This window comes from Anastrepha ludens, chromosome 6 (genome assembly GCF_028408465.1).
Source record: "Anastrepha ludens isolate Willacy chromosome 6, idAnaLude1.1, whole genome shotgun sequence".
NCBI lineage: Eukaryota > Metazoa > Arthropoda > Insecta > Diptera > Tephritidae > Anastrepha > Anastrepha ludens.
In genome coordinates, this window is record NC_071502.1 from 115,218,506 (window position 1) to 115,232,012 (window position 13,507).

General features: G+C 30.8%; 1 protein-coding gene across 8 annotated transcripts in view; it reads left to right on the forward strand.

The window, feature by feature from the left end:
• The first annotated feature begins 1,475 nt into the window (after positions 1-1,475).
• Positions 1,476-13,507, forward strand: part of LOC128868400 (venom metalloproteinase 3) — a 247,771-nt gene continuing 235,739 nt past the window's right edge. For 2 of the 8 annotated variants that reach the window (XR_008455109.1, XM_054110447.1), the window contains exon 1: positions 1,477-2,498. The gene's annotated coding sequence lies outside the window, so the exon portion shown is untranslated. Of the gene's footprint in view, positions 2,499-10,729; positions 11,151-13,507 lie in introns of those variants that run through there. The other 6 variants (XM_054110451.1, XM_054110452.1, XR_008455111.1 and 3 more) reach the window with 5 other exon arrangements.

A 13,507-nucleotide genomic window follows, 5' to 3' on the forward strand; every position in this document is an offset into this window, starting at 1 on the left:
AAAATAAATTAGTGAAAAATTGCCTTTGAAGGAAGACCTGCTCTTTATCAAGTGCGTGCAGGATTTCGAAAGTCCTGGAAACTACCAGCAGCTAATAAGAAGAAAAATTATTAATTTTTTCGAACGTGCATTATCTGGGTCTGAAAGGAAATTTATTAGCCATCAACACTCCCATTTTCCACTCAACTGCACCACAGAGCTCAACAGTTCATAACGCCTTGAGTTGTTGCTGAGTTGAATTAAAATTTTGCAAATAAAGTTATCTCAAAGTGAGCTTCATTTGAGTGAAATTTGGGAAACCTCAAACAAAAAAGAAATAGCGAATGCAGCTATTTTCGCTTTCGTTGTGATAACTTGGCCTTTTCGTACAGGTACACAAAATGTGGAAGAAAAGTAAGAACAGAAGCAGTCATAATTGTAAGCAAAATGTAATAAAAAAAATTACAACATATATATTGCGTTTAGCATGATCTCAAAAATGAGTGAGCGTGTAAATATGTGAACACACATAAAACAATTGGCTAAGCTTTAGCTAGAATAATGGCGGCTCTAAGCGACGGCAATGGCAACGGCAACAACGACTTAAGCAACTGACAGAAGTGTTAAGTATTTAAATTTACAATAAGTTATAAATATCACGGCGTACATATGTATGTAGGCAAGCATGTACATCTATGTAAGTATGTGTTTGTGGAAGCCACTACTCAGCTAGAGTCATACACTTTTTGTTAAACGCGCTTGCGTAGCCAGTCAGTGATTTTGCTCACCTTTCTCGTTCAGCTTTGAAACTCGCTCTCAATATGAGCCGAGCTCTCATTATGAACAGAAGCGAAGCTTAGAAAAGAAACTTTGGTGTTTACTGCTTCACTTTTATTTTATTTCATTTATTTATTTTTAATTAACTAGACTTTGCTAGCCTTTGCAAACTTGCTAAGTTAAACAATCAAACAGGTTAGGCGGCAGAGGAGAAGAGAAAAGCGCAGAGCGAGAGCACGAGAGGGAGCGAGAGAGAAAGAGAGAGCGAGAGTGCGAGAAAACGATCGTGAATATGCGAATGTTAGTTTACAACTTCAACAACTGCTCAGCGTTTCCCAAATTTGCTAGCTTATGAGCAGCCCATAAATGTCGGCCCTGCAGCTGTTCGCAATAAACACAACAAAAGCAAGCAGGCAAGAAACAGTAGAATAGCAACAAGCAAAAAAGCTACTTACTAACTTGACAGACAGTTAGCCACGACTACCTCACTAGCCATCTCATGGCTGCTACATAGCTACATAGCTTCCACAGCTGTTGGCTTGCTACTCGCTCGCCTTGCTTTGGTCAGCTTTTCTACGCTCTTTAACTTCGGTCTTGGCTTTTTGGCCAAACTATGTACGGGCGCTTTCGAGTGGTCTATCTCTACTAAGCACTAGTTTAGCTTAGCTTTGGCTTGTGTCTATTTTACGCTCGCTGTGCACTCTCCTCTTCTACATTTGTCACTGCACTGCGTCCAAATTGCTGGGTTTTTGATTGACTTGGCGGCGCTGCAAAAGCGTTCGCTGACTTCAGTGTGCGCCGACCAGTTTAAGCAGGCAGACGACGGCCACTATTCGGTTTTTGCTGAGAGTGTATGTGTGTGTAAATGTACGTATATGTAAATGTGCCAACCACATACAGCAACGAGCATTTATTTAGTCGTTAACGCGTCCCCGTGTGGATATTTTTACTTGTTCAAGTAAAATTTAATAAAAAAATTTAATTCTAAAACGTTCTCATTCTTATTCGTTTGTTTGTTACTTTCGATAAAAAAAGTGAGTGAGTGTGATTTTTGTTAGAGGGGAAAAATTGAAGAAAAGCAATTTTTGCACTCAAAACATCTACAACAAACAAAGTGAACAACAATTGCAAGTGTTGTGCAAAGCAAAAGTAAAAGAAAATATATGAAAAAAAATGTATTACGAAAAAACAAAAAAAAAATTAACGCAGCAGTAGTCAGCACGACGAGCTATCACGACAAAACGGCAGCATTCGAACACAAAAACAAAAGCAACAACAACACAAACAACTTTAACAACGCCTGTGGCTGCTGTTTTTCCTCCTCTGCTGTCAGCAGCTCACTCACTTTTGGCTGCCTGTTGCAAAATTAGCCAATAAAAAAATTGAACAAAAAAAATTTTTGCTTTGAATTTCAAAAGAAATAAATAAAATTTCTGCAGCATTGCAGAGAGGTGCGGGAGTAATGCGCAGTATTCGAAAGCTGAAGCTGCAACTAGATTTGAAAAAAGCAAAAAAGTAAAAACAAAAAATTTAGAAGCCCCAGAGTAGTGGCATTTGAGAATTTCAATGAAGCTTTTTTCGTTGAAAGCAAAAGTAAAGTAAATTTTTTTTCCAAATCTATGACAACAAAATCGTTGCAAAAGTTTATTGTGCTGTTGAAAAGTGAATTATATCGGCGCATAGGAAAATGCCTACGTTTCAATGACAACCATGGACGGATTAAGATTGGAAAAATGAGCAAAGTGAGTTGTGAGAATTATTTTTCTAATCAGAAATGAGGGCAACTGAAATTAAATAAAAAAGCAAATATACTATAAAAAATCGACATGGAAAATCAAGTTTTCAATGAAGAAAGTTTACGTAGGAACTAAACCCAGGCACTATAAATTTTTCTTTTTACAAACACACTTTTATTGTCTACTGTATTTATGGATTGAAGATACTCGTACAACGAACCATTTTTGGAATTTAGAATTTAGAAATTATGCGTCTTTCTCAGTTAATATGCACTGAGAATTCCAAGTGTAAATATAAGCTTGAACAAAACTTAGAAAAAAACATTACATAGAAAAATTAACCCCTACAAAGGTTAATCGTAAAGCAAATTTTCCCCATAAGTTATTTTCATATTTAGTTTTAGTGCGAAAGCTATTTTCTTGTTGTGAAATCTTTTTTTTTTTTAAATAAATATAAATATTAAAAATACCAAAAAATTACACAAAACTACTTTCTAACCCCACAAGGGTTAATCGTTAACGCAAATTTTCACCTTAAACTCTTTTCATATTTGTTTTCACAGCGAAAAGCTAATTTTTTATACTTTTTTTAAGAATCAACATTTTTTTTCAATTACCAATTCATAAAGTCTTAAAAAATAAAAAAAAAACATACAAAAAACTACTTTCTAACTCTATAAGGGTTAATCGTTAACGCAAACGTTCTCTTTAAGTTCTTTTCATATTTACTTTCAGTGCGAAAAGCTAATTTTTTCGATAACCAATTCGTAAATAAAGTATTAAAAATAGAACAACAAAAAAAATTATTTGTAAAAAAAAATTTAAATCCAATTCCGTGTAAAGGGGCATAATTGCCACCAAATAAAAAATAGCTTTTTCGATTTGAAAAAAGTAGTTTACTGCTCAAAAACTATGGATCACTTAGCTTTTAGCCGTAGGTGCCAGAATTTTTTCTTGGTGTTTTTTTCAAGTAAATAGGCATTATATTTTACTGCGCATACATTTCAAAAGACCACGAGGTGTCATAATATTTTCTTGGTTACTTTTTTCAACTAATTCAGCTTTGTTAGTGAAGTAAAAAATAAAAGAAATCAAAATTAAAAAAAAAGTTCCAAAGACAAATTTCTTTTTCTAAAATATTCTTTTGTTTGTTTTTTTAAGCTTTATTTCAAACGCTAATTCTTAGGGCAACCAGTTGAAGATTATAACAGTTGCTAACATTTAAGGTTATAAAAAATCTTTATAAATTGAACAGCTTAAATGAAATGCTAAATAAATTAAAAAAATGCTAATTAAATAAAAAATTTGTCCAAAGAAATTTTATTTTTGACTGTAAGTAATTTTTTTAGTAGTATTACACGTAAAAAATTAAAACAAAAAAAATTCAAGTTTTTTTCCAAAGACATTTTATTTTTGGGTCTAAATAATATTTTTTTTAATATGGCATTTCAAGAAATTTTTGATTAGATAAAAATTTTTAATTTATAAAAATTAAATTGCCTTTTAATATATCTACGAAGAAATTTAGCTACACCTTCAAATTGCCTTTTATCTACAAAGAAATTAGCTTCATTTTCTAAAACTTTGCTTCTAGCGGTGTTAGGGAGCATTGCAATTTTTGAGTTCCTGATTCTACAAAAAAATAAAAGCGGCAAAATTTAAAAAACAAAACAATTTTTAAATTTACTGTTGTTGAGTATGTGAAAGTTTTAAAAAAATTAAATTAATTTTCAACACAATAAGTTATTACAAATTTTAAATTTTTTTTTTGTTTTTTTGGAAACCAAATTTTATTTGAGTTTACAGAATAAAAATACAGCTGTTGAATGTATTTTTGGTTGGGCAAAATATTTTAAATAGATAATTACATCTTTTATTTACAAAGAAATTTAGCTTCAGTTTCTGAAATTTTTTTTCTCAACTGGTTTTAATGGTTTTTCGACTTTTCCGTCATATTCATTGCACCTCAAAGTGCAATCAGGTTAAAGAATTTTGGCCTCTGGAGGCAATCTCTCAAGAGACATGGTCGCCTTTTCCGGCAGTTAACACCGTATTTCTCGAACTTCGAACAGATCTCTCTATAGGCAAACTGGACTTTAAGGGTCGTGTTAGGGCAATCTTTCCATATAGGCAGGATTGGATAGAGGGGAAAATCTGCACCGAAGCTTGCACCTTTGATATTAACATTTCTTCCGATATTCTAGCCGCGATTAAGGAGGAGATCGAATCTCTTGGTTGTGCAGGTAACATTTCTCTGATCTGGGTTCCAGGACATAGGAACATAGAGGGAAATGAAATTGTTGATGAGCTTGACAGGAAGGGGACTGAATTGGCCTCAGAAACCTCTTACTTGGTCATCGGCATCCTCCTGATAGTTGTTAAAGGGGAATTGCACAAATTATTTCTCAGGAAAGTGCAGAAAAGATGGAGTTCCGCTTCTTCCTGTGCTATTTCGAAAACCCTTTGGCCCCAGTACAATGTACGGAGGACTCAGAAAGTTATGGGGACTCCACGCCATTCAAAAGCCAAACTCGTAGTTGTGTTTACTGGTCACTGCACGATCGGCACACACGAAAAAAAGCAAAGGCTAGCATTTAACCCCCATTGCAGAAGCTGCGCGGACCTTTCAGAGAAAGAGACTGTAGAACATTTTCTCTGTAAATGTCCGGGTTGGGAAACTGGGAGCTCCTTTCTGCGACAGCCTGGGGCCGTGCGTCGACCTAAATCCAATCAATCTCCTCCATTATATCAACAGTTTTGGCTGGCTGTAGATATTTGCCTGTGGGAGGTCTCATAATGGTATCAAAACGGCGCTTTAGTGCCACTTGAGGAGTGCCAAACCGAAACTTCAACCATTTCACCTTCCTACCTACTGGTTTTAGTGTGTCCTGCAGTTTTCGAATTCCTGTTTCTTAAACGAAAATAAGTATACAAAATTTTCAAAAAATTAATTTTAAAATTTACTGTTGTGAAATATGTTAAAGCTCTTTAAAATTAAATAAATTTCCAACACCATAAGTTTTTTAAAATTTTGCTTTTACAATTTTTTGAGTCAAGTTATAACTGTTACATAAATTTTTGATTAAGACAATTTTTTTTAATTTTTGGCGCATGAAATATTAAAAATGTGGGAAAAAACTTGTAGGCAGCTATTTGTGTAACATGGTTTCATGGGTATTTGTGAAAACAGTTTTAAAAAGCACAGTTGCTAGGACAAAAAATTGTAATAAAAAATTTGTATGTTTTTTTAATAATAGTAATTAATAAAAAATAAAAATAAAATAAAAATTAATAAGTAATAATAAAAATATAAAAAAATAATAATTAATAATTTATAAATAATAATAATAATAAATAAGTAATAAATAATTTTAAATATAGTAAATATAAATAAAATAAAAATAAATAGTAAATAATAAATAATAAATAATAAATATAAATGAAATAAAAATAAATAAAATAATAAGTAGGTAATAAAGTTTTAAGGATTTTAAAAGTAAGAAAGTAATTTTAAAACTCTCTATTGATGAGTATTTGATAGTTGTTTAAAATTAAACAAATTTTAAAATTTTTTCAGCTAAATATTACTTTTTTATTTTTAAAGCTACAACATTAAGATTACAACTTTCATATATTTTTTTGTGGAATTTGCAAAAATTTGCAAAAAAATAAAAATTTTCCAAAAAAAATTTATTAACTTCTGGTAATTTGGCAGTTATTAAACTATTTTTGTTTTGGTTTTAGATTTGGAACTTTGTTTTTAAAATAGAAATATTTTTTTTATAATTTGGTTGAAAACTGTTGATTGTTAAAATCGTTTGTAAATTTTTCAAATTTGGAAAAACCAAATAAGGCAAGACCCGTTTTATGACAATTATTGTGTAAGCTGCTCATAAGACTTAAAAAAAAAAATTTAAAAGTTTGCGTTATTTTATTTTTAATATTATATACAACTTTTTTCAAACATTAAAAAATCTTTGCTATTAATCAGACTTCATAAATTTTGCCAATGATGCAAAAAATTATTTGTAAATAATTTTATTTGAACTGTTCATTAAAAAAAAAAAAAAAAAAAAAAAAATGTTTTTTTCCTTCATTTTAAAGTTTATTCATCCAAAAGTTGTAAACGGTGCTAAAATCTATGTTAAAAGTGTGAACAAATAAATATTTGAAAAAATAGCTTAATGAAACTTCTTTTGTGAAATGCTATTGGAATTAAAAAAAAAATGATTGGTGGAAGAAACGACAGTGAAGCTAACTTACTGGTAGACTAAATAAACTGTTTTGTTTATAAAAAATACTCTAATCTCAAATTATAAAACTGTAAAATGGTTTTTGAACGAAATTAATTCGTAATGACTCAGTGTAGAAGAAACCACAAAATAATAAAAAAATTATAAATGAAAATAATAATGGCTTTTTGTCATTTAGAGAAGCAGTAAAAAATGCAAAAAAATATTATGCGATTGCTTTTCTAATTACATATTTTGATTGTGTTTGATGTGAAAATAAAAAGTGAGGAGTAGAGAAAGAAAAGTTTTTTTAATATTTTAAATTTCAAATTATTATTAAGACTTACCTGTACCTGATGTGCCTGTATGCCAAACATAAGTAATTTTATGGAGATACCTCTCGCAACTTGTAAGCTTCTTATTAAGAGCGCACTAATCAGTTCTGCAAATCAAAGATGGATTAGCGTTAACATCTGTGAAATTGCTAGATAAACATGGCTAAGGCTAAAACTACGTCTATCCAAGAGTATTATAAAATTGAGTGTACTTCAAATACGGACCTTAGTAGGGACTCTCACAGGACAATGTCTCATAGGAAATCATGCAAGGAGATTCAGCATTTACACGCATGATTTCTGTCGTAGCTGCAGAAATGAGGAGGAGTTGGAAGCAATTCAACACCTTTTTTGCACATGCCCAGCTCTAGCCAGAAGCAGGAACCGATATTTAAGATTCTACTTCTTACCGCATATAGATAATGTACACACTTTAGGTATCAACCACCTTTTACGCTTTGTCAAAAGCTCAGGATGGTTCAATATGGAGAGGGAAATGTAGCCCAAACTCCGCGGCTCACAGCGGACCCATTTTGTGGCCAAATTGTGGCATCGTTGTCTCTATGGGCGATACGGGTGCCAAACCTAAGTTCACCTAACCTTAAGATTTAACATTTTTTTTATTGTGTTTTTAAGTTTTTATCGTTATTTTTTTAGTCTTTATTGTTTTACATATTTTTTATTTTATTTTTTTATTTATTTATTGTATAATGTTTTTTACTTATTTTGTTATTACTTGTTGTATTTTTTTTTTGGTATTTGTGGTTTTTGCCTATAATGGTTGCAATCGCTCATTCGATATTCTCTATAGTCGATTCGACTTGTCTTGGTTAAATTAACATAAAATATGTGTATTTTCCTTTGAATTATGTAACAGTAAAATTTTTGTAATCAAATTATTTTTCAATTATTTCTAATTATTTCATTTTAACGGCAAATCATCCTGCTTACTTCTTACTAAATCTAATTGTCATCCAATACGAGTCACTGGGTTGTGAAAATAAGCCAATTATTTTTTATCGTTAATAAAAACACTTAAACAGTACTAACTGTAGTCAAAATTTAACCGCTCTGCGCAATTTATTTACAACCAGATAATTATAGCCAGCCGTGCATCTGAGTAAGAATGCATTCAGCAAAATTCGTTCAATAAAATTTCATTATCCAATTTCTTTAATAGATTCCAATAGCAGAATTGGAAATCTCATGGATTTATGGCCATTGTATGACGAAATTTTTTTATTAAGCTACTTTTTTTTAAATTATTTTTCTCACTTAACAATACCTGCCGCTGTCATGCACGCCGAACTCAGCTTTGAAAGTGGGAAGTTTTTATTTCAGAACCATGAAATTTAGCGTCAGGCCTACAGCAGCACTTTTACCAGTCTGGTTATAATTTTCATTGATTTCGGGTATTTAGAATTTGAAGAAATTTTTGGATAGTAATTTAGCAAAATTAGCGCTAAGAATAAAAGTGATTTAACTTTTTTTTATATTTTTTTTAATTTTTTTATATGGCTGCTAGAAAATGGTTCAAAAAAGTAAAAGCGCTTTTTCTTGATGTTACACTCGTAATCTGTTTGCCAAAACACTGCAACTTCCTAATAACATACAAAAGTTATTAGATATCAACAATAAATTTTCTAAATACTTTAGAAATCATTTAAAAACAAAATAGTAATAAATTTCTTATCCAAACAATAAAAAAGGAGATAAATATTTGTGTTTGTTAAGGGGGAATACCGCTGTGATTTTTCAAAAAAATCATTTTTTTTGCATTTGCTCAAAATAGATATATTGAAAAATATGTAAAAAAAATTTTAGCTTAAAATCTTGAAAATTGCAGGTAGTGAGTTACAACGGCCCAGTGGAAACTCTAAACGCGTTTTTCTCTAAATGACTTTTCTGAGCACGGTGGCCTCGATTTCTCGAAGACTTATGAACCGATTTTAATTTATTTTTAAAAAATGTTGTACATGATTTGGCTACCGTTTTTAAACATTCCAAAAATTAATATTTTTCCAAGCTTTTCGAAAACAAAAAAAGGGTAAACACACAAACTTATTTTTCAAACCTGCACCATTTTCTCAAACCCAAAAAATAAAAAAACCGCCACATACGACGATAGCCATTGATGTATATATTACGAAGTTTTTTGGTTTTTTGCTTTCAGATGATTTTTCACCAGGGTGCATACGTTTTTTTATGACGTCATTGCATTAATATTAATAACAGTTGTAATTTTTAATATTTTTTAATAAAAAATTGTGTCAGTATAGTTGAATATATGTTCACAAAGGGTGTTCCCCCATAATTTAATTTTTTTTTTTAATTGTGTGGGGTTTTGAGTGTTCCAATAAAAATAGTTAACTTTTTTTAATAAAGCATCAAATTTATTTTTCATATATTTTTATTTGTATTTTTACTTTTCCTAATAAGTACATACATGTATACATACATATTTATGTTTAAAAATGCAAAACCGCATTCTTGTCGGAACTTAACTCGGTTTTGTTTTTTATTTTAGATTTGTAAAAAAATGTATTAACATATTAGTCATCGACTAAACTTGTTTTTCGGCAACTTTTTCACAGAATTTTCTTTCTCTCCATGTTTCAATTTTTAGCAGTAATAAAATTAATAAACACATTTTTTTAATTCCGTAAATATTTTCACGAAATAACAGGCCCTTTTGCGTCTTATTTAATTCAATTTATTTTTTTAGCAAAGTTTCCAACAGATTAATTCGATACCTGCATTTTTTATAATACAAGAACATTTAGTGGATTACTAAATTATTGTAAAATAAAAAGTTCTGGAATATTAGTGGAAGCCATAATCGATTTTTTCCAAACACTGAGATGTCAACCAAGCAAGCTTTTCAATGCCAATGACAATGCGAAAAAAGCAAACAAGTTAGAAGACTCTCTAGCAGAAATAAAAATATCATGAAAATACAAAAATATAGAATTTCAACTTTACTCAAAATTAACCAAAAAAATTAATTAAAAAATATGAAATAAGTGAGTTGCAAATTCCAACAAATAAGAGAGTTACGCACACCCACACACGTACGTTATTCCAAGCTAAGGCAATAAGAGCAGGCAAAAAACGGTGAGACGTCAGCCATTGGGATGCGTTGATCTTCGTAATGAGCTGCGGGCAATAAAAAAATGTACAACAAAAATAAAGAATATTAAGTAACAACAAAAATATAAATGTAAAATAACAACAAAAACCACAAACAAGAATAAATAAAATAATCGAACAAAAATTAAAAGCAGCAACACCTAAAAAAAGCAATTACTTTAGCCTGTTCCGCGCTCATTACATTAAAAATTCTTGATTGCTGGTGTTTTTCTTTTTTGTCTTGCGAGCTGTGTGCTGTGTGTGTATGTGTGCTCAATTTTGTATGATTTTTTTTGCAGCTGCATCCTCTCACTCATTTGCCAGAATGAATTTCATACGTTTAGTCTTTGTGTACTTTTGCTGAATTTCTTCTCAATTTCATTTAAATTTCTTGTCATTATTGTTGTAATTTTATGATTTTTTTCCTTATTTTGATTTCACGAATTTTTCGTCTTACTTCATTTGCAAAATTTTTTGAGTTACTCCAAGTGAAGCGTATTTAATAATTGCGTTGCGCCTGCAGCTCGCTTATTCGCACGAGTGTTCTTAACCTGATCTGTGGTTATCCGCGGCGATCGACGTTCCGCGATCCTTTTTGGGCTAAACCATAAAATCAAAACCATAGAAAGCTAAAGTCAATACACAACTACTCGAAAAGTCGATACGATTTTGCAACCGTCCGTAGCGGTGCGTAACGTAGCGGCCAGTAGTAAAAAGACCAGTAGTAAGCTTCAAATTCGTTTTTGATAAAACAAAAAGGACTAAGTGAATGAATTGTAGCAAGCAAAAAGAGAATTTCACAGATATCGTGCGAAATAGTATTCGTAGAACTTTTGGTTAATTTATTGAAATTTCCCAGGAAGTTCGAGTTAATTGCGTTTTGTACAAGTAGTGATTTTCGTGCGCGCTTTTCAAACACCTTTTGGATATCACCACGATCAAGGAGTTAACAGCAACTAATTGTAAATATCACAAAAATTATAATTTCATATGAATTGTTATTAGTTTATTTTTAAAAATGAGTTCAGGGTATTAATGAATTTAACTTGCTGCTGAAGTGTAGGGGGCAGTGATCAGTGGAGCTGGAATTGCAAATATACGAAATACCAATAGAGGATGTTTTAAAAAATGTATGTGACAATTGATACAAAATGTGTTTAAATATACAATCAGAAAAAGCACGAAAAATTGGAGCTTACACATAGTAATTTAATTAATGTAATAATTTAAAAAAGTTATTCAAACAAATGTTTCTAAAATTGTTTCTAAAAATTTACTAAATTTTGAAATACTACTTGAAAAAAGTGCCAATGTAGTATGACAATATATAAAATAAAAATTTAAGAAAGTCTTAAAAGCCTTTCTGTTAAAAAAAATGCATTCACGTTTTTAAAAAGTACGAGTAGTTAATTTTTTTACTCAAGCGAAAATTTTTCAGTTTTTTACTTTGAAACATATCGTATTCGTTTGATTACATGTTTTAAAAAATATGTTTGAAAATCGATTACAACAATAGCACATTAATAAATAAAAAATTACATACACCTACAAATATATTAACTGTAAAGTCACAGGGAATATAAATTATCTTTCCTAAATATTTTTCATTAATATGAAAATAAAAATTTTTGAAAAATATCGGGGAAATTGCATAGAATTTCGTGTTCCTAATTATTTTTTGTTTAATATGAAAATTTGAATTCGTTTTAATACTTGACAAGTATCCTAGAATTGCTTGCTCGTAAGTTCTTTGTATTAATATAAAAACTGAACACCTATCACTCGGATAAAAACTTTTTAAAAACATACTATAATTTTCAAAAATATTTTCCTCCTAATTTTTTTATTAAGTACAATTTTTTTAGATTTTATTTGTATATATACATAGATACATATACATAATTGGTGCTTATACCCTTTTTGGGTGTTTGCTCAAGTTCCTTCTCCAATTTAGGCCGACTCCGAACGGCACTTATTTTTTACGAGGAGCTCTTTCATGGCAGAAATACACTAGGAGATTTGCCATTGTCTGCCGAGAGGCGATCCCTATTAGAAAAGATCTTTTCTTCATTTTGGTGTTTCATGCACAGAGATCAAATCAACGTAATCCGAATGATACTTACTTACCAACCCATTCGCTTAGGCGGCCACCGTATTCAATTTAAACTGTAGGAAAAAACTTAGTATCAGTACTCTGTTAGTCATGAAAATATTTAAAAATTTAGAAGTTGTAAATTAGTTGTGCCCGAAATAAAAGTTTAGTTTTTTTACTTTAAACTTAGTATAAGAACCCTGCTGGTCATGAAAATAATTTCTTGTGTAAAATTACATAAGTCACGGAAAACATTCAAAGATTTGGAAATCGAAATATTGGCATAAAATTAAGATACAAATTTTTGCATAATTATTCCTTAAATAACAATAAATAATTCTCCTTTTAAAAAATAAAAATATAATTTTTTATTTCCTGTGTAAAAATATTTTAAAAATAGTGGAAATATTTTAAAATTTGGACGCTGACAGGTCGGCACAAATACTTATAAAATTATACAAATAAATATAAAATAGGGGTCAATTAGAGCAAAAATTGTTCTTTAAAATTCAGAAAAAAATTTTTTTACTATAACTACTGAGTAGTGAAAAAAATAATTCTTAGTATGGAAAAAAAAAACCATTCTTATAATATCCACATTTCGTTGTTTTTTCGATCATTTCTGTCTTTGTAACATACCTCTCCAGCTTTGACAAAACCAGTCAAGTTAACTTAGCACATTCTATATCCTAGCCTCAAAATTATTCGGTTGTAAGTAATGCCGCCGTAGCCGAATGGGTTGGTGCGTGACTACCATTCGGAATTCACAGAGAGATCGTAGGTTCGAATGGCGGTGAAACACTAAAATTAAGAAAAACTTTTTTCTAATAGCGGTCGCCCCTCGACAGGCAATGGCAAACCTCCGATTGTATTTCTGCCATGAAAAGGCTCCTCATAAAAAACTATCTGCCGTTCGGAGTCGGCTTGAAACTGTAGGTCCCTTCATTTGCGGAACAATATCAAGACGCACACTACAAAGAGGAGGAGCAGCTCGGCCAAACACCCAAAAAGGGTGTACGCGCCAATTATACATATAAGTAATGCAATATGAAAACTATTTGTAGTTAATGTTGCTAGTACTTTGGTTGCTTGAAGATCTCAGTATTCGATATGCTCCATCATATCAGTTTTCGTTATTTATTTTTTCTCTTTGCCCAAGCTCAAGCCTTCCCAAGCCTTTAGTATCCTTTCATTCCTGTTTGATGGTCTTCCTGTTAACAGGTGCTT